This window comes from Capra hircus, chromosome 3 (assembly GCF_001704415.2).
Source record: "Capra hircus breed San Clemente chromosome 3, ASM170441v1, whole genome shotgun sequence".
Taxonomy (NCBI): Eukaryota; Metazoa; Chordata; class Mammalia; order Artiodactyla; family Bovidae; genus Capra; species Capra hircus.
This window is the reverse complement of record NC_030810.1, coordinates 103197269-103217266: the sequence shown is the minus strand read 5'-3', so window position 1 is coordinate 103217266 and position 19998 is coordinate 103197269.

The window sequence follows — 19998 nt, the reverse complement described above, 5'->3', positions numbered from 1 at the left end:
AAGGAGAGGAAGAAGGAAATGAAAACAGAGCTTTGACTTTCTAGCTAAGAGGAACCTAATCAAAAGGAAATCAGCTCAGTTGCTCAGTCGTGTCCGACTCTTTGCAACCCCATGAATCGCAGCACGCCAGGCCTCCCTGTCCATCACCAACTCCCGGAGTTCACTCAGACTCATGTCCATTGAGTCAGTGATGCCATCCAGCCATCTCATCCTCTGCCGTCCCTTTCTCCTCCTGCCCCCAATCCCTCCCAGCATCAGAGTCTTTTCCAATGAGTCAACTCTTCGCATGAGGTGGCCAGAGTAATGGAGTTTCAGCTTTAGCATCATTCCTTCCAAAGAAATCCCACGGCTGATCGCCTTCAGAATGGACTGGTTGGATCTCGTTGCAGTCCAAGGGACTCTCAAGAGTCTTCTCCAACACCACAGTTCAAAAGCATCAGTTCTTCGGTGCTCAGCCTTCTTCACAGTCCAACTCTCCATCCATACATGACCACTGGAAAAACCATAGCCTTGACTAGACGGACCTTAGTCGGCAAAGTAACGTCTCTGCTTTTGAATACGCTGTCTAGGTTGGTCATAATATTCAATCTAAAAAAAAAAGAAAACTCTAAAAGGCATTCTCCTTTTCAGTGACAGAGACCAAACACTCCTCCTGCCTGTTCTGAGCGCCTGCTAAACTGCCAGTGTCTCTTGACTTTTCCCAGATCCCTTCCTCCAGGATCCACAGTTGCTGCTACTCCACCCTTCATGGTTTCTATGAGGCTTTGTACTTGATTAAAAGCAAACTCTGTTAGAGGAGTGAATTCAATCCTGGGCAAATTTGCTATTACATTTATCCACTAATCATTTGTCCTAAAGAAAATCACATATATGATGTTTGATAATACTGAATTCCTACCATTTATATATAGCCAGTATCAATAATATTATACTTTTCTATCAATATGCATTTTCTATACAGTGTGTACAGGTCCACTGAGTCAGTGTCTGTCCATACTCACAGGGGCCATACATTTAGTGGGACAGTTGATTATAGAAAGCACACGGTAGGCACTGTCCATCCCTAAGCCAGCCAGGGAGGAGATCATCAGCAAGAGTCACGGTCGCCAGGCTGACAATCGAGTTTTACTTTGAATTCTTAGTTTCCACTGTCCCTTGGGTGTGTGCTGCAGGAAATGATCACTTGAAAGGCTTAAGGTAATCTTATCCAACAAAATACAAGAGCTTCTTGATTCTTATCTGTTTGTGCCCTTGTTTAAGCAATGACACCTGCACTGAGAGATGTGACCTGTATTGTCCCAGGAAGCTACACAACTTTCTGTGAGCTAACAGAAGGATAAGGGTCCTGAGGTGACTTTCCCGCTAATGACTGTGCCAGAGTTGGCCGTTAATCCCCTCGCGGGAGCCCTGCATTCTGTGACCACAGGGGCCACCTTATAATTGTGGGCGAGGTCCGCAACTCTGGAGCTGCTAGTACTTCAGGGCATGGATACAGATCAGGGACTCCTTGTTCCATGACTGAGGATCCCTGGCCTGGCTAACATGGGCAGCTCAGGGGTCCAGAGCATTCACACTTGAATCCAAAACTGGGTTGTCAGTTTGGCATTTCCTCTTAGGAGATCAAGAGCTGATAACATAGATCTCTTCACCATCTCCAGCTGATGAAAGGGAACATAAACCGCACCTGGGGAAGAGCTATATTGAAGGCATAAGAGGGAATGTCCACACAGTGTACAGTGGTGATAAAACTTTTGCAAAGATAATTGACAGGTTTATTGTCTAGGAGGAAACACCTCCTGAAGAAATACACACACAGGAAGATTCACAATCACACTATGTGGACTCAGCATGTGACCACCTCCGAACACCCTCATTCACACAATCCCGACCGTCTGAATGACGCAGTTGCTCCTGGAGACACTGGAACATGGCCAGCACTTTCTCCTGGGAAATCAACCTCCGGCTCTGTACTCCAGTCATCACCCCTTGTAGGGACCCAGGATCAGGACACCTCCCCAGCCAGAACTGGCAAGAGAGCCCCACCTTCATAAACTAGATTGTTCCTCAGCAGAAGGATGAGCTCTGAGTATTTATAGTTTTCAATGACTGTGCCATATATACTTTTCAACTAACAAGTTCCACTGTGAGATCTATTTGACACCTTTCCTTGAGAGTGTGCTACAGAGTTTAATCAATGTAAGGCTTATGGTCATGTCACCCAATACAATGAAATATCTCCCTAATCACAGATATGACCTATATTATCTACATGGGGCCACACAACTCTCAGAATGTATAAGCAGAGCAGGAGGATGCGAGTCCCAGTGTCCCTTTCACACGAATATCTGTGCCAAAGTTGACTGTTAATCCACCCAGAGGTGCCCTGGGGTCTGTGACCACTGAGGCTACCTTACAATGATGGGCAGAATCTGGACCTCTGGAGCCGCTAATACCTCCAGGCATGGATGTAGATGCAGGCACCCCTTTGCTCCATGAGGAACTAACCATTCCTTGGTTACAGACCAAGTAAATGGTAAAGATTCGTACTCAAGCAGCCTAATTTCAGAGTTCATGTTTTTACATTTATTTTATATCTCACAGAGTGTTTTTGCTTTCTACATTAAAATTGTATATAATATAAATAAAGTAAATTTTTTTCTGTCAACTGATGTTGTACTTACTTTTTATTAAAAGAGAAAAAATTAATTGATTTTAACAATATAAATCAAGAAAAGGACATTACATATGGGACACTTCATAGGATTCATTTTGCTTTGCATTTAATTAGCTCTTTTTATGGGTACATAATAACTACTTTCAAGCAATATGTGAAACAAATAAAACACATGGATCCAAAACTTATCATCAAATCACATGATTAACAATAAAATGTACAGTTCAAGGAACTATTTGTTAATTATAACTGCAAGAGAGAAAGAATGAGGGAGCTGATAATCAAAATTTATGAACTAGACTTGCGCTTCTGCAATAATCAAGTGAAATGTCCAGATGTAATCTCAACCGTGAACAATTAGAGAACAGGAGAAAAAACACAAACAAAAATAGGCATTCAATAATTGACGGCATAGGACTGTGTTCCTCCAAAGTGTGAAAACAAGTATTGTGAGAAATAAAATTGCCTAGAGACATATTACGGATCACAGTGCGGAGACAGAAATCCCAAGCAGAGCACAGTAATATCACTGAGCTAAGCATGTAGGTAAAGAATCTGCCTGCACTGCAGGAGATGCAGGAGATGTGGGCTGGGAAGAGTCCCTGGAGGAGGGCGTGACAACCCACACCTGTATTTTCGCCTGGAGAATCCCACGGACAGAGGAGTCTGGCAGGCTCCAGTCCATGGGGTCACAAAGAGTCAGACATGGCTGAAGTGACTGAGCATGGGCACAAAGCATATAGAGATTAAAGTTCAGATGCCTGGAGACAGTTGTAAGTTGCAAGGCATAATTCAACATAAGAGGAACCTATATAGAAAAGGAGCACCAAAACTCAGCATAGCAATTGCACTGAGTCTTTGCAAAACACTAACTTGCATATGTGTATAATGAAAGTTTATGAGACAAGGAAAAAAATGATAGGGTGATGGTATAAGCAGGATAATTCTCAGAGATTACACGAGGTGCAGAGATATTCAAGATCCAAATAACATACCGGAGAGTCAGCTCTCAATAACCTTGGGCATTCAGTAAGGTTCCCAGGAGGTTAATATTTTAGTAGTAAATCAAAGACTGTAGTAAGCCTAATTTGTCTAGCCTAGATGTAAGATTACTGGTCATAATAAGCCTAAATTTTCTCCATAGAAAAATAGAAAAATCTATTTTACACTGAAAATAGCAAAGCTTAAAAATAAGCCTAAATGGAACAAGATAGAAAGCCTAAATCCATGCACATCTGGGTACTTTATTTTTGACAAAGGAAGCAAGAATATATAATGGGGCAAAAGACAGTCTCTTCAATAAATAGTGCTGGGAAAACTGGACCACTACATGTAAAAAGAATGAAATTAGAACACTTCCTAACATCATACACAAAGATAAACTCAAAATGGATTAAAGACCTAAATATAACACCAGAAACTATAAAACTTTTAAAGGAAAACATAGGCAGAACACTCAATGACATAAATCAAAGCAAGATTCTCTATGACCCACCTCCTAGAGTAATGAAAATAAAAACAAATGTAAGTGGGACTAGATTAAACTTAGAAGCTTTTGCACAGCAAAGGAAACTAGAAGCAAGGTGAAAAGACAACTCTCAGAATGGGAGAAAACAATAGCAAATGAAACAACTGACAAAGGATTAATTTCCAAAATATATAAGCAGCTCATACAAATCAATAACATAAAAGCAAAAACCCAATCAAAAAGTGAGCAAAAGACCCAAACAGACATTTTCTCCAAAGAAGATATACAGATAGCTAACACATGAAAAAGTGGTCTACATCTCTCGTTATTAGAGAAATGCAAATCAAGACTACAATGAGATATCACCTCACACTGGTCAGAATGGCCCTCATCAAAAAGTCTACAAACAATAAATGCTGGAAAGGGTGTGGAGAAAAGGAACACTCTTGCACTGTTGGTGGGCATGTAAATTGATATAGCCACTATGGAAGATGATACGGAGATTCCTTAAAAATCTAGGAATAAAACCACCGTATGACTCAGCAATCCCACTCCTAGGTATATACCGAGGAAACCAAAATTGAAAGAGACACATGTATCCCATTGTTCACTGCAGCACTATTTACAATAGGTAGAACATGGAAGCCACCTAAATGTCCATCGACAGATGAATGGATAAAAAAGTTGTGTTATATATACACAATGGAATATTCAGTTCAGTTCAGTTCAGTTGCTCAGTCGTGTCCGACTCTTTGCGATCCCATGAATTGCAGCACGCCAGGCCTCTCTGTCCATCACCAACTCCCAGAGTTCACTCAGACTAACGCCCATCGAGTCAGTGATGCCATCCAGCCATCTCATCCTCTGTCGTCCCCTTCTCCTCCTGCCCCCAATCCCTCCCAGCATCAGAGTCTTTTCCAATGAGTCAACTCTTTGCATGAGGTGTCCAAAGTATTGGAGTTTCAGCTTCAGCATCATTCCCTCCAAAGAAATCCCATTACTCAGCCACAAAAAGGAATGCATTTGAGTCAGTTCTAATGAGGTGGATGAACCTAGAACCTGTTATACAGAGGGAAGTAAGTCAGAAAGAGAAAGATAAATACTGTATTCTAACACATGCATATGGAATCTAGAAAAATGGTACTGAAGAATTTACTTACAGGGCAATGATGGAGAAACAGACATAGAGAATAGACTTACGGACATGGGCAGAGGGGAGGAGAGGGTGAGATGTATGGAAAGAGTAACATGGAAACTTACATTACCACATGTGAAATAGATAGTCAATGGGAATTTGCTGTATGGCTCAGGAAATTCAAACAGGGAGGGAGCTTCAAAAGGGAGGGGATATATGTATACCTACGGCTGATTCATGTTGAAGTTTGACAGAAAGCAGCAAAATTCTGCAAAGCAATTATCCTTTAATAAAAAAATTACTTAATTAAAAAAAATAAGCCTAGAGAAAAATCAACCTGATGTGAGAATAATTTAATTGCCTTCTAAAACCCATCAGCAGAAAATTGGATTAAAGATCTACTGAGTATAGCCTTGCTCACCAGAGTAAGACCCAATTTTCCCCAGAGCCGGCCCCTCCCTTCAGGAAGCTTCCACAAGCCTTTTATTCTCATCTATCAAAAGCCAGACAGAATGAAAACTGCATTCACAGAAAACTAACCAAACTGCTCACATGGATCACAGCCTTGTCTAACTCAACGGAACTATGAACAAAGCCATGTAGGGCCAGCCAAGAAGGACAGGTCATGGTGGGGAGTTCTGACAAAACATGGGCTGCTGGAGAAGGGAATGGCAAACCACTTTAGCATTCTTGCCTTGAGAACCCCATGAACAGTATGAAAAGGCAAAGATATGACACTGAAAGAAGGATTCCCTGGGTCAGTAGGTTCCCGATAGCAACTAGAGAAGAGCAGAGAAATAGCTCCAGAAGGAAAGAAGAGGCTGAGCCAAAGCAGAAACAACACACAGTTGTGAATGTGTCTGGTGGTGAAAGTAAAATCTGATGCTGTAAAGAGCAATATTGCATAGGAACCTGGAATATTAGGTCCATGAATCAAGGTAAATTGGAAGTGGTCAAATAGGAGATGGCAAGAGTGATCATCAACATTTTAGGAATCAGTGAATTAAAATGGACTGGAATGGGTGAATTTAATTCAGATGACACTATACCTACTACAGTGGGCAGGATCCCTTAGAAGAAATGGGGTAGCCCTTATAGTCAACAGAGTCCAAGATGCAGTACTTGGGTGAAATGTCAAAAATGACAGACTGATCTCTTTTTGTTTCCAAGGAAAAACATTCAGTATCACAGTAATACAAGTCTATGCCCCAACCACTAATGCCAAAGAAGCTGAAGTTGAACAGTTTCTATAAAGACCCACAAGACCTTCTAGATCAAAACCAAAAAAAAAAAGAAAATGGTGTCCGTTTCATCTTAGGGGACTGGAATGCAAAAACAGGAAGCCAAGAGATGCCTGGAGTAACAGGAAAGTTTGGCCTTGGAATACATAATGAAGCAGGGCAAAGGGTAACAGATTTTTGCCAAGAGAATGCACCGGTCATACCAAACAGCCTATTCCAACAACACAAGAGACAACTCTACACGTGGACATAATCAGATGATCAATATTGAAATCAGATTGATTGTATTCTTTGCAACCAAAGATGGAGAAGCTCTATACAGCCAGCAAAAATAAGACTGGGAGCTGACTGTGGCTCAGATCATGAACTCCTTATTGCAAAATTCAGACCTAAATTAAAGAAAGTAGGGAAAACCACTAGGCCATTCAGGTATGACTTAAATCAAATCCCTTATGATTATACAATGGAAGTGACAAATAGATTCAGGGGACTAGATCTGATAGACAGAGTGCCTGAAGAACTGTGCACAGAAGTTTACAACACTTTATAGGAGGCAGTGATCAAAATCATCCCCAAGAAAAAGAAATGCAAAAGGGCAAAATCGTTGTCTGAGGACACCTTACAACTAGCTGAGAAAGAAGAGAAGCGAAAAGCAAAGGAGTAAAGAAAAGATATACCCATCTGAATGCAGAGTTCCATAGAATCTGCCTGCAATGCAGGAGAGGCAGGTTTGATCCCTGAGTCAGGAAGATCCCCTGGAGGAGAGCATAGCAACCTACTCCGTGGGGTCATAGGAGTTGGACATGACTTAGTGACTACACAAGCACACCATTCAATTAAGAAAATTTCTAGACATGCCAAGAATGAGGAAAATGTGACTCATTAGCAGAATAATGGTCAGTAGGAGAACTATGAACTGTACAAAAAAAATCTACATGACCCAGATAATCATGACGGTGTGATCACTCACCTAGAGCCAGACATCTTGGAATGTGAAGTCAAGTGGGCCTTAGGAAGCATCACTATGAACAAACCTAGTAGAGGTGATGGGATTCCAGCTGAGCTATTTCAATTCCTGAAAGATGATGCTGTAAAAGGGCTGCATCAATATGGCAGCAAATTTGGAAAACTCAGCAGTGGCCACAGGACTGGAAAAGGTCAGTTTTCATTCTAATCCCAAAGAAAGGCAATGCCAAAGTATGCTCAAACTACCGCACAATTGCACTCATCTCACATGCTAGTAAATTCATGCTCAAAACTCTCCAAGCCAGGCTTCATCAATACGTGAACTGTGAACTTCCAGATGTTCAAGCTGGTTTTAGAAAAGGCAGAAGAACCAGAGATCAAATAGCCAACGTCCGCCGGATCATGGAAAAAGCAAGAGAGTTCCAGAAAAACATCTATTTCTGTTTTATTGACTATGCCAAAGCCTTTGACTGTGTGGATCACAAGAAACTGCGGAAAATTCCCACAGAGATGGGAATCCCAGACCACCTGACCTGCCTCTTGAGAAACCTATATGTAGGTCAGGAGGCAACAGTTAGAACTGGACATGGAACAACAGACTGGTTTCAAATAGGAAAAGGAGTACGTCAAGGCTGTGTATTGTCACCCTGCTTATTTAACTTCTAAGCAGAGTACATCATGAGAAATACTAGGCTGGAAGAAGCACAAGCTGGAATCAAGATTGCTGGGAGAAATATCAATAACCTCAGATATGCAGATGACACTACCCTTATGGCAAAAAGTGAAGAGGAAATAAAAAGCGTCTTGATGAAAGTGAAGGAGGAGAGTGAAAAAGTTCGCTTAAAGCTCAACATTCAGAAAACTAAGATCATGGCATCCGGTCCCATCACTTCTTGGCAAATCGATGGGGAAACGGTGGAAACAGCATCAGACTTTATTTTTTGGGCTCCAAAATCACTGCAGATGGTGACTGCAGCCATGAAATTAAAAGACGCTTACTCCTTGGAAGGAAAGTTATGACCAACCTAGACAGCATGTTAAAAAGCAGAGACAATACTTTGTCAACAAAGATCCATCTAGTCAAGGCCATGGTTTTTCCACTGGTCATGTATGGATGTGAGAGTTGGACTGTGAAGAAAGCTGAGCACTGAAGAATCGATGCTTTTGAAGTGTGGTGTTGGAGAAGACTCTTGAGAGTCCCTTGGACTGCAAGGAGATCCAAATCATCCATCCTAAAGGAAATCAGTCCTGGGTGTTCATTGGGTGGACTGATGTTGAAGCTGAAACTCCAATACTTTGGCCACCTGATGCAAAGAGCTGACTCACTGGAAAAGACCCTGATGCTGTGGAAGATTGAAGGCAGGAGGAGAGGGGGACGACAGAGGATGACATCACAGACTCAATGGACATGGGTTTGGGTGGACTTCGGGAGTTGGTGATGGACAGGGAGGCCTGGCATGCTGTGGTTCATGGGGTCACAAGAGTCGGACATGACTAAGTGACTGAACTGAACTGAAAGGATAAATGTACCAAAAAGTACTTTGTATATTTGTGTTATAGGATTCAAGTAATTAAAGGAAAAATAGAAAGGTGAAAACATAGCTATAAGGAAGACACTGTGAATGGGAAGTTATTTGATGATACTAAAAACAGGTTAGATACTGGAGTAAAGATGAACACACTTGAAGAATATCAACAGGGATTATCTAAAAGCCCTGCAGAGACAGGGCTTCCCTGATATGATAGCTCAACGGTAAAGAATCTGCTTGCACTGCAGGAGACACAGGAGATGTAAGTTCGATTCCTGGGTTGAGAAGATCCCCTGGAGTAGGAAATGGCAACCCACTCCAGTGTTCTTGTCTGGAAAATCCCATGGACGGAGTAGCCTGGTGGGCTGCAGTCCATGGGGTCTCAAAGAGTTGGACACAACTGAGCAACTTCATTTTCACTTTTCACTTTCATGCATTGGAGAAGAAAATGGCAACCCACTCCAGTGTTCTTGCCTGGGAATCCCAGGGACAGGCGAGCCTGGTGGGCTGCCATCTATGGGGTCACACAGAGTTGGACACGACTGAAGCGAGTTAGCAGCAGCAGTGTGTAGGACAAGAGATAGTGAGAAGAGGTAGTTAGTAGGTACTAAGTGTCCAAAAGGAAAATAATGTGTTATGGGCAAAATTTAATAAGGCTTGAATTGCAATGTCCAAGTTACTAAGTTACTAATGAGAATTCTAGCAAACATGCCACTGGACTACTAACAATTATTTCTACATTGAAGAGACACTATTATAGTATAAAATTACAGTATTTTCTGATAAAAATAGTGTATGATTATGACTCATATTTTCTGCAGCTAAGTGCTAATTTACACCATTTATATAAGTTGTTAGAATGTATTTTAGACGGTACAGGTTTAGTTAGGTTTAAAATAACATAGAAATGAATAAAATTCTGTATTGCTCACCGCCTGGTGAGTGAGTTCTGATCATGCAGTAGCTCTCACATTATAATCAGCCTGCATTGTAATAGTTTGCATTTACTGCCTGAGTGTGTGCATCAGTAGATTTATCATAATAAAAGACCTTAATGTCGAGGAGACTTGTGTATATAATACAGCTGTAGCTATATTTATTTAAATATTTAAATGTACTTAAAAATTAATTAAATGTGAATACAGCTTAGGCAGATTTACTATGTGGAATAGAAACAATACCAGAAATTACACATCTATTAATATGATTATATTATTTTTTTATTTTAGGCAAAGACCTGCAAATAACTTTAAAAGCAACCGTTATTTATCATGGTCCCTATACAAAGATTTGGGCTTCCCAGGTGGCTCAATGGCAAAGAATCTGCGTGCCAATTCAGGAGCCGCAGGAGATGCAGGTTCCATCCCTGGGTTGGGAAACTTTCCTCGGAGGAAGAAATGGAAATCCTTTGCAGCACTTTTGCCTGGGAAATCCCATAGACAGAGGAGCCTGCTGGACTACAGTCCATGGGGTCACGAAGAGTTGGACATGAGTGAGCGACTGAGCATGAACATAACATATAATTAGGCAAAAATGAATATTCGGAGGAAGTCAACATTATCTGTCAAGAGCAAAGGAAATTTGTTCCTAATTCTCTAGGAAATCTCCAGATGACAGAGAACTAAAAATATAGCTTAATTTCCTGCATTTTTGCCAGTATTTCTAGATTTCCTAAAATTACTCACTCATATCATTGAGACAGTCTCATAGAAGGCTTTTAATACCTAGTCTATATGCAAATAAATGGAAAATGTTGATCACTGTCATAAGCATCACTCTCTCTCTCTCTCTCTCTATATATATATATATATAGATATATACCAAAGGAGTCAAGTACTCAGGAGTGATATATACCCATGAAAACAATGTGATTTTTGAAAACTGATTGGCTAAGTTTTAGCCCTTTGCCCAGGTACTTTACCAAAAACTTGGGTATTAATCGAACCAAGTATAGAAGGTGTGTGGAGATCAGCCAGATAATTTATTAGTTTTTAAATTGAGCCATCAGTCTGTTCAAAGGCTAATTAGACCAATCTGCGAATGTATCAATCCCATAATTACTCAGACTAATTATATTAATCATCAAAAATACGTTCATGAAAAATTGCTAATGTCTAACCTTGTGGTTTTGCAATGACCTTAGTTCAATGAGGCACTGAAATCCATGTATGATCCACCGAATCTGATAGAACAGGACTTTTTTAAAGCACATGTATAACTAAGCAGACCCAAAATTGATGAGATGAAGTGAGTTTTAAAATATTTAATCAAGGACATGGCCTAGAAAAGAGTATTAGATACATCTTCATTAGGAGGTAATGAATGACGAGGTTATTACTTAATGATTGCTTTCTTCACAACTCTTGTGTATATTGATGTGAGCACATGTGCACATGTGTGTAAACATGTGGCTCTTGGAAGTTACACGTGTATGTGGATAATCACTTGTACCAGAAACAAGTACTAAATTCAGATGAATTCAATGCACTTATTTAAAGCTCCTGCCATACACCAGACATTAATGGTGCTGGTGTTTAGTTGCTGCCATCTGCAGCTCCTTTGCCACCGCACGGTCTGTAGCTATGAGGCTCCTCTGTTCACGGGACTCTCCAGGCAATAATACTGGAGCGGGTTGCCATTTTTCTCCTCTGGGGAATCTTCGCAACTCAGGGATCAAACCGCATCTCCTGAACTGGCAAGTGATTCTTTACCACTGATTCACCAGGGAAGCCCAGCATTCATTGTAATGGTGGTAAACTACGGGTGTAACAGAAGAAGTTTCTTGAGGACAGGAATAGAAAAGTACATAGACAAGCAATATTCATTAAGAGTCAGAGAATATTCAACACTGGGTTAACGCTTACTGTCTCCAGGCCGCAGTCAGAACGGGTAGACTGCAGCAGACTGGAAGCCCAGGGGCTCCAGCTGAAACTTCTCTGCCACGTAAGCCACGTGAACCTGCAGATCTTATAGTGCTTGAAGAATTATTGGCAGATAGAGATATTGCTCAGTGCCATTGGCAGGCCCCTACAGGTGAATCACATCTCCCACCCTTAGGGTTTGGGAACAAAGTCCAGACAGCATCTGTGGAAAGCTAGTGTCCTTTGGAACATAGCTTTTGGCTTGTTTCTGGGTCTCGTGAAAGACTACAGCTTGACTGTGGGCCACCGAGTTACCATGCATCGTGAGGCAAGGTTTTCTGACCTGCCAAGGCACAAAGTCAGGCAGGTGGCACAGGGCTCCGTTATCAAACGGAAGTGGTTTGGAGGAGATGGGGCTGGAGCAGGTGCTGAGAGAAAAAGCAGGTTGTGGGAGGAAGCAGCTCAAATGCCCATGGCTTCCTTCCACTCATATATCACATTCTTGAGCCCCGTAAAGACAGTACTGCATGATATGAAGAGACCACCCGGAGCTGGCGGCCGTGGCCATCTAGTTTCTGTCTGGGGGCATCTCGAAAGGACAGGGGTGAATGGAGGCTCTCCCCGTAACAGAGCAGAGAGTGCTGCCAAGCGCAGCCCTTCACTGGGCTGTAACTGTGAGCTCTTACTCTGCACCCTGTTACCAGGCAACCAGTCCCACTCAGCCGTTTGCAGTGGGCCCCTCCCCCAAGCAAGCAACTGTCAGTGAGTGGCCGTTAGTGGGGACACTCAGCCAAGGTGGTCATCAGGCAGACAGTGAGGTAAGAGTTGGACCCCGGCCTTCTCCGCAGGGCCCTCCAGTTCATCCAGCCTTGGGCCAGCGGGTGATCTGGGGGCCCAGGGGACAGGTAGGAGGCTGTGTCCTGCTGTTCTCCAGAGCCCTCATTGTGGGACCCCACTGGCCAGGCCCAGGCCTTGAGGTAGTGGTGACCCTCTTCCTGCCTCTGTCACCTCACGGCAGCTCAGTCTGCCTGGGACTCCGTCTGCAGGACCTGCATGCCCCCCATATGGGCCACCTGAGGAGCCTTAGGGCCGGTTGGGTTGGGTGCCCGGCTCCCTCAGCACTGATGGCTGAGCAGGGTCTGAGGACCCGGCCCTGAGGGCACTGCCAGCTGAGCTCTAGCTCAGCCAGGACTGGACTTTGGAGGGGGTAAGTTGTGCCGCAGGACCTGCCGTTTTTTTGGCAGAAGAGAGAATAAGACTCATTAGGCATTTACAGGAACACAGTTACCTGACCATGCCTGACCTCCAGAACAAGGGCTCTGACCCCAAGATGTTTACAGCAACTCACCATGCCCCTCTACCACCCTCCTAGAAAAGGGCTTCACTGAGCTTTCAGGGAGTTTGGGGCTCTTAAGGCATGAACCACTCCCCTCTGCAGAGCCCTCAGTACACCTTCTGGGCTCCTCACTCTGACCTTTTGGTCTTGTTTAGCCTCACTGTGTGTCAGGCACACCGACCTGTTTTTCAGTAAAAGGCAGAGCTTCAGTCAGTGAAACGGCTCGTTTGCTTTTACCTTGAAGGAGAGGTGCCAAATGACCGGCTCTCTATCAATTCATAAAATGTGGCCATTCCATGGTAGGGTGGAATGGTCAGGGACACAGTTCTAAGATTCATGATAAAAAGAGTCTTATAGCTGGTATGTGGATAGAGATCTTTGGAAACAGGACAGGAAGATATTTGTGTCCCAGGTGAGTTAGTTAAAAAGAGAGAGAGAGGGACTTTAATAATCAGGTGACTAAGATGGCCTGTACTGTGAATGTCTGTCAGCATCCTGCTCAGCCATTTCTGTCTTTGCCCAGTGACTCACGAACAAAGCAGCCCTAGTGACAAGGATGGCATCAGCATGGGCGTAGCAATGCTGAATTCCACCCCCAAGGCTGGCCTGGCTGTAGACACTGTGGAATATCCATATCCCATCAATGGAGACTGACCCTGAGTTCTCTGAGGTGATCAGCCAGCTGCCTGGTGGCAGGTTGACTACATTAAAGTTCTTTGTTTATGGGATTGGGTAACACCTTGCTTTTACTAGAAAATACACTTATTCAGAAAATGGATTTGCTTTCCTTGTCCACAGCGGTTCCCCCCAAGACTACCATGCCTGCTGTATCCACTGTCACGGTTTCCCACACAGCTTTGCTTCTGAACGAAATCCTCCAGAATTCCCTTTCTAGTTTGTTTCTACATTGGGTAGGCCACAGGAGCTACACGCCTGTGAAACTTCCAGGAGGCTGTGAAACAACTAGCTTGTAGTGCATGCACACACCTCCCAATGACTCAGTTATACACTCATCTATGCACTGTTGTGTAGGGATTTTGCAGCTGTAATTAAACTGATTTAATTAATCAGTCCTAAGCATTCAATTTTATTAAAAGATACATTGTCCTGAATGGTCCAGTGACTGCAGGGAGATCCAGCCAGTCCATTCTAAAGAAGATCAGTCCTGGGTGTTCTTTGGAAGGACTGATGCTGAAGCTGAAACTCCGATACTTTGGCCACCTGATGCGAAGAGTTGACTCATCAGAAAAGACCCTGATGGTGGGAGGGATTGGGGGCGGGAGGAGAAGGGGACGATAGAGAATGAGATGGCTGGATGGCATCACTGACTCGATGGACATGAGTTTGAGTGAACTCCGGGAGTTGGTGATGGACAGGGAGGCCTGGCGTGCTGCAATTCATGGGGTTGCAAAGAGTCGGACATGACTGAGTGACTGAATTGAACTGAACATTGTCCTGGGTAGGCCTGACTTAATTAATCAAAAGGCCTTTAAAAGAGGGTATGTGGGTGCTTAGTCATGTCCCACTCTTAGTGAGCCCATGGATGGTAGCCCACCAGGCTCCTCTGTTCATGCTATTTCCCAGCAAGAATATTCGAGTGGATTGCTCTCTCTTTTTTCAGGGGATGTTTCTGACCCAGGGATCGAACCCATGTCTCCCACACTGGCGGGCATGTACCATTGGGCCCCCTGGGAAACCCTGTTAAAAGAGGATAGACCCTTTCTATGTCCAGCGATTCCGAGCTTCAGTGCATATAGTTTCCAGTCATGACTGTTCTTTCTGACTGTATGTCTTGCCAGCTTCCTCTTGTTTAATCAGTCACAAGTGTGAGAACCAATCCTTTTAATAAATATTGTTTCTTTTATTGAATTTCTGTGCACAAAAGTAATACATGATATTAGAGATTATTTCTAACACCACAAACCATTTTTTATTAATTACATTTCTTTATTTTTATTACAATTTTTACAACCAGTGTTGTTATATGATTATTAAGTAAGCACCATAGTTTATGTTAGGGTTCACACTTTGTGTTGTGTGGTTCTATGAGTTTTGACAAATAATATTGTATGGATAGTTTTATCACCCTAAAGACCCCTATGCTCCACCCACTCATCTCTGTTTCCCCTCCCCTTCTACCAAACTCTTCCACCAAACTTCTGGCAAGGCCTGATCTTTTAAACATCTGTACCGCTTTGCCTTTTCCAGAATGTCATGTAGTTGATAGTATCCATTTATTCAGGCTTTTGAGAACTTCTTTCACTTAGTGATATCTCTTTAAAGCTTCTCTGTTTCTTTCAAGGCTCAATAAATCATTTCTTTTTATTGCTGGATAATCTACTGCATGGATGTATCACAGTTTATTCACTTATTGAAGGACAACTTGATTGCTTCCAAGTTTTGGCAGTTATGAATAAAGTTGCTCTAAGCATCGGTGTGGAGGCGTTCATGTTTTCAGTGCATTTGGATAATTAAGTAGGAGTGTGATTGCTAGATGATGTGGTAGGTAACCTATATTTAGCTTCATAAGAAACCTGCAAAATGCTTGCACCACTTTACATTCCAGCAGCAATTAATGAATTGAGTTCCTGTTGCTCTATATCTTCATCAGTATTTGGTGTTTTCTGTTTTTTGGAGTTTAGCCATTTTGATAACTGCATAGTGAGTGGTACCTCCTTTTAACAGAAATGAATTTTTAAAAATTCTTTATTACTTAATTTTAGACCTTATCTTTGTATTTATTTATTTGGTAGTGTAGCTATAGCCTAGTACTTGAAAACTTTCATCCTAGAATCAGGTTACTTCGATTCAAATTCCAACTCTACCTTTTACTCCTTGGGTGGCATATGCTAACTACTTAACAAGGGCTTCCATAATCTTATGGGCTTCCCTGGTAAGGAGCTCAGATATGAAAGAATCCACCTGCAATGCAAGAGACCTCGGTTCGATCCTTGGGTCCAGAAGGTCCCGTGGAGCAGGGAACGGCAACCCACTCCAGTATTCTCTTTTGGAGAATTTCATGGACAGAAGATTCAGTCAATGGGGTCACAAAGAGTTGGACAGGCCTGAGTGACTTTCACTTTTTTCAGTAGCTTTGCAGATACGATCTACCTCACAGAGTTGTTATGGTAATTAAGTTAGATTTATCATAGAATATATAAATAACAATAAGAGTATCTGGCCTATGCTGAACTCTTTTATTGTATAAACTAACTTCACCTTTTTATCAAGAGGAAGCAATTCAGACTGTGAATAATTTGAAATACTGATAGAGTGATGGTAATTAATTTTAAATAGCAGAAAACTCATTCACATGATAGCATTACTCCATTGATGCATCATTACCATATTCAGCTATCAGTACAGTATTTTAAATTGTAATTCAGTAACTTCACAGGTGTAGGTCTTTTCACAAACCGTCAACATTGAGAAGTTTTGGTTCTATTCATTTTCTTCAGATGGAGATGGTGCTGAGACAAATGGCCCAAGCTTCTGACCTCCTAAGTGAAAAAGCCAAACTGAGAACCCAGGCTTGGTCCCAACGTGGCTGCATTGGACCCCTGATCTTATCACTCAGCCATGAGAACCTCGGTCATGGAGCAAGGGGGTCCCTGCATTTATGTCCATGCGTGGAGGTATTAGTAGCTCCAGATGTCCAGATCCTGCCCATCCTTATAAGGTAGCCTCAGTGGTCACAGAACCCTGGGCACCTCTAGGTGGATTAGAGTCAACTTTGGCACAGCTATTAGAGTGAGAGGGACCTCGGGACTCGCATCCTCCTGGTCAGCTCACACATTCTGAGAGTTGCGTGGCCTCATGCAGACAATGTAAGTCATATCTCTGGTGCCACTGTCATCTTAAACAAGGGCAAAAGCAGATGATGATCAGGGCAATATTTCATTATATTGGGTGACCTGTCCATAAGCCTCACGTTGATTAAACCCTGTAGCACACTCTCAAGGGAAGGTGTCAAATACATCTCACAGTGGCACTTGATAGATAGCCTAGTGACCATGACTCTTGTAAATCTCCTGCACAGCTGGGACAGAGATAGTCAGCGTCCACCCCATGGTTCCTCTCCGTAATGAACTGTCCCACTAAATGTATGACTTCTGTGAGTGGACAGCCACTTCTGTGAGAGGACAGCCACCAACTCAGTGGACATGCACTCATTGTTTGGAAAATGAAGCCTGAGGAAAAACATCACAATTGATGATAGCTATTTCGAAAAGGTAGGATTGAATGCAGTCCTCTAACAGAGTTTGCTTTTAATCAAGAACAAAGTCTCATAGAAGACTTGCCAAGTACAAAGAGCTTCCACTGTGGATCCTGGAGAGGCAGTGATCTGGGAAGATGTCCAGAGGAGGGGGTGATTTAGCAAAAGCTCAAAACAGGCAGGAGAGTCATGGGTCTCTGTCATGGAAAGCTAGTATGCATTTTTTAGTTCAGTTCAGTTCAGTTCAGTCACTCAGTTGTGTCCAACTCTTTGGAGCCCCATGGACTGCAGCATGCCAGACTTACCTGTCCACAGGATTACTGTGATATTGAATGGTTTGCTTTGGGAACAAACAGAGATCATTCTGTCATTTCTGAGACTGCACCCAAGTAGTGGATTTTGGATTCTTTGGGTGACTATGAGGGCTACTCTATTTCTTCTAAGAGATTCTTGACCACAGTAGTAGATGCAGTGATCCTCTGAATTAAATTTGCCCATTCAGGTCCATTTTGGTTCACTGATTCCTAAAATGCTGATGTTTACTCTTGCCATCTCCTGTTGACCGCTTCCAATTTACCTTGATTCATGGACCTAACATTCCAGGTTCCTTTGCAATGTTGTTCTTTACAGCATCAGACTTTACTCTCATCACTAGTCACATCCACAGCTGGGTGCTGTTTTCGCTTTTGGTTCAGCCTCTTCATGCTTTCTTTTGTCACTGCTCTCACGGCTCAGATGGTGGTAACATGTCTGCCTACAATGCAAGGGACCCTGGTTTGATCCCTGGGTAGGGAAGATCCCCTGGAGAAGGAAATGACAACCCACTCCAGTACTCTTGCCTGGAAAATCCCATGGACAGAGGAGCCTGGAAGGCTCCATGGGGTCACAAGGAGTCGGACATGACTGAGTGACTTCATTTTTCTTTCTTTCTTCATTCTTTCTGGAGCTATTTCTCCACTCTTCTTCAGCAGCATATCTCTTTTTGCCTTTTCATACTGTTCTTGGGGTTCTCAAGGCAAGAATGCTGAAGTGGTTTGCCATTCCCTTCTCCATCAGACCACGTTCTGTCAGGACTCTCCACCAAGACCCATCTGTCTTGGCTGGCCCTACAAGGCATGGCTCATAGTTTCATTGAGTTAGACAAGGATGTGATCTGTGTGATCAATTTGGTTAGTTTTCTATGATTGTGGTTTTCATTCTGTCTGCACTCTTATGGGTAAGGATAAGAGGCACTAGGAAGCTTTATGATGGGAGGGACTGGCTATGGGGGAATCTGGGTCTTGCTCTGACAGGTTGGGCCATGCTCAGTAAATCTTTTAATCTAATTTTCTGTTGATGGGTGGGGTTGTGTTCCCTCCATGTAGTTTGGCCTGAGGCCAAAATATGGTAGTGACAGTAATGAAGACCTCCTTCCAAAGATTTATGCTAGCAAGCTCCACCTCCCTGGGCTGTTTTATTCAGTACCCCTGATTCCGCCTGTGGCAAGCTACTGTTGATCCACACCCCTGCTTGGAGACTCCTGGACACTCACCAGCAAGTCTGGCTCAGTCTCTTGGGGGGGTCATTGTTCCTTTCTCCTGGGTCCTGGTGGGTATAAGATTTTGTTTGTCCAAGAGTCTGTTTCCCCAGTCCTGTGGAAGTTCTGTAGTCAAATCCCACTGGCCTTCAAAGTCAAATTCCCTAGGGGTCTCAGTCCCTTTGCTAGAACTTTTGCAGCAGTGCAAAAACCTCTTGGTATAACTGTTCTCCAGTTCGTGGGTGGTCTGCTCAGCAGCTCTATGGTGGGGCTAATGGTGACCTCCTGCAAGAAGACTTTTGCCATATACTGTGCCTCCCAGCTCTGCAGCAGCCAGAGACCCTGTCTCCATGGAAGGCCTCTGCTGATCCATGCCTCTGCAGGAGGCACTCAAGCCCTTAAAGGCAGGTCTGGCTTAGTCTCTTGTGGGGTCCCTGGGTCCTGGTGTACGCAAGGTTTAGTTTGAGCACTCTGAGCTACTCTGGAGGGTAAGGGGTTTGATTCTAAATGTGATATCACACCTCCTACCATCTCACTGGGGCTTCTCCTTTGCCCTTGGATGTGGGGTATCTTTTCTAGGCGGGGTCCAACATTCTCCTGTTGATAGTTGTTCAGCAGCGAGTTGCAATTTTGGAATTTTCTCAGAAGATGAGTAAACGTGCTTCTACTCTGCCATCTTGAATCATTGTGTTGAATCAGCATGCATTTCAGCATTTCTTTTTTCTGATCTGTTAGGTTCGTATTCATTAAAATGCAGAAACTCTGATTTCTTTCCCCTTCCTCTCCTTCACCAAGCAAAGAGGATGATTTAACAGCAGCTCGGTCATAGTCACTAACCTCCCACATGCATACACTCCACCCCTGTCCTCATCAAGAAAAAACCACGAGCAATTCCTCACCAGTGTTCTAACAGCCACTCTGTGTCCCTCTAGCTCCCCATGAAGAAGAGGTGGAGGAGCTGTCCCAAGCCTGGACTGAAGAACAGGCTTTGTGTGCCTGGGAGGTAAGCTCAACTTCTTTATCTGGGATAAGAGTGTTGCTTCATTTCTTTATTTT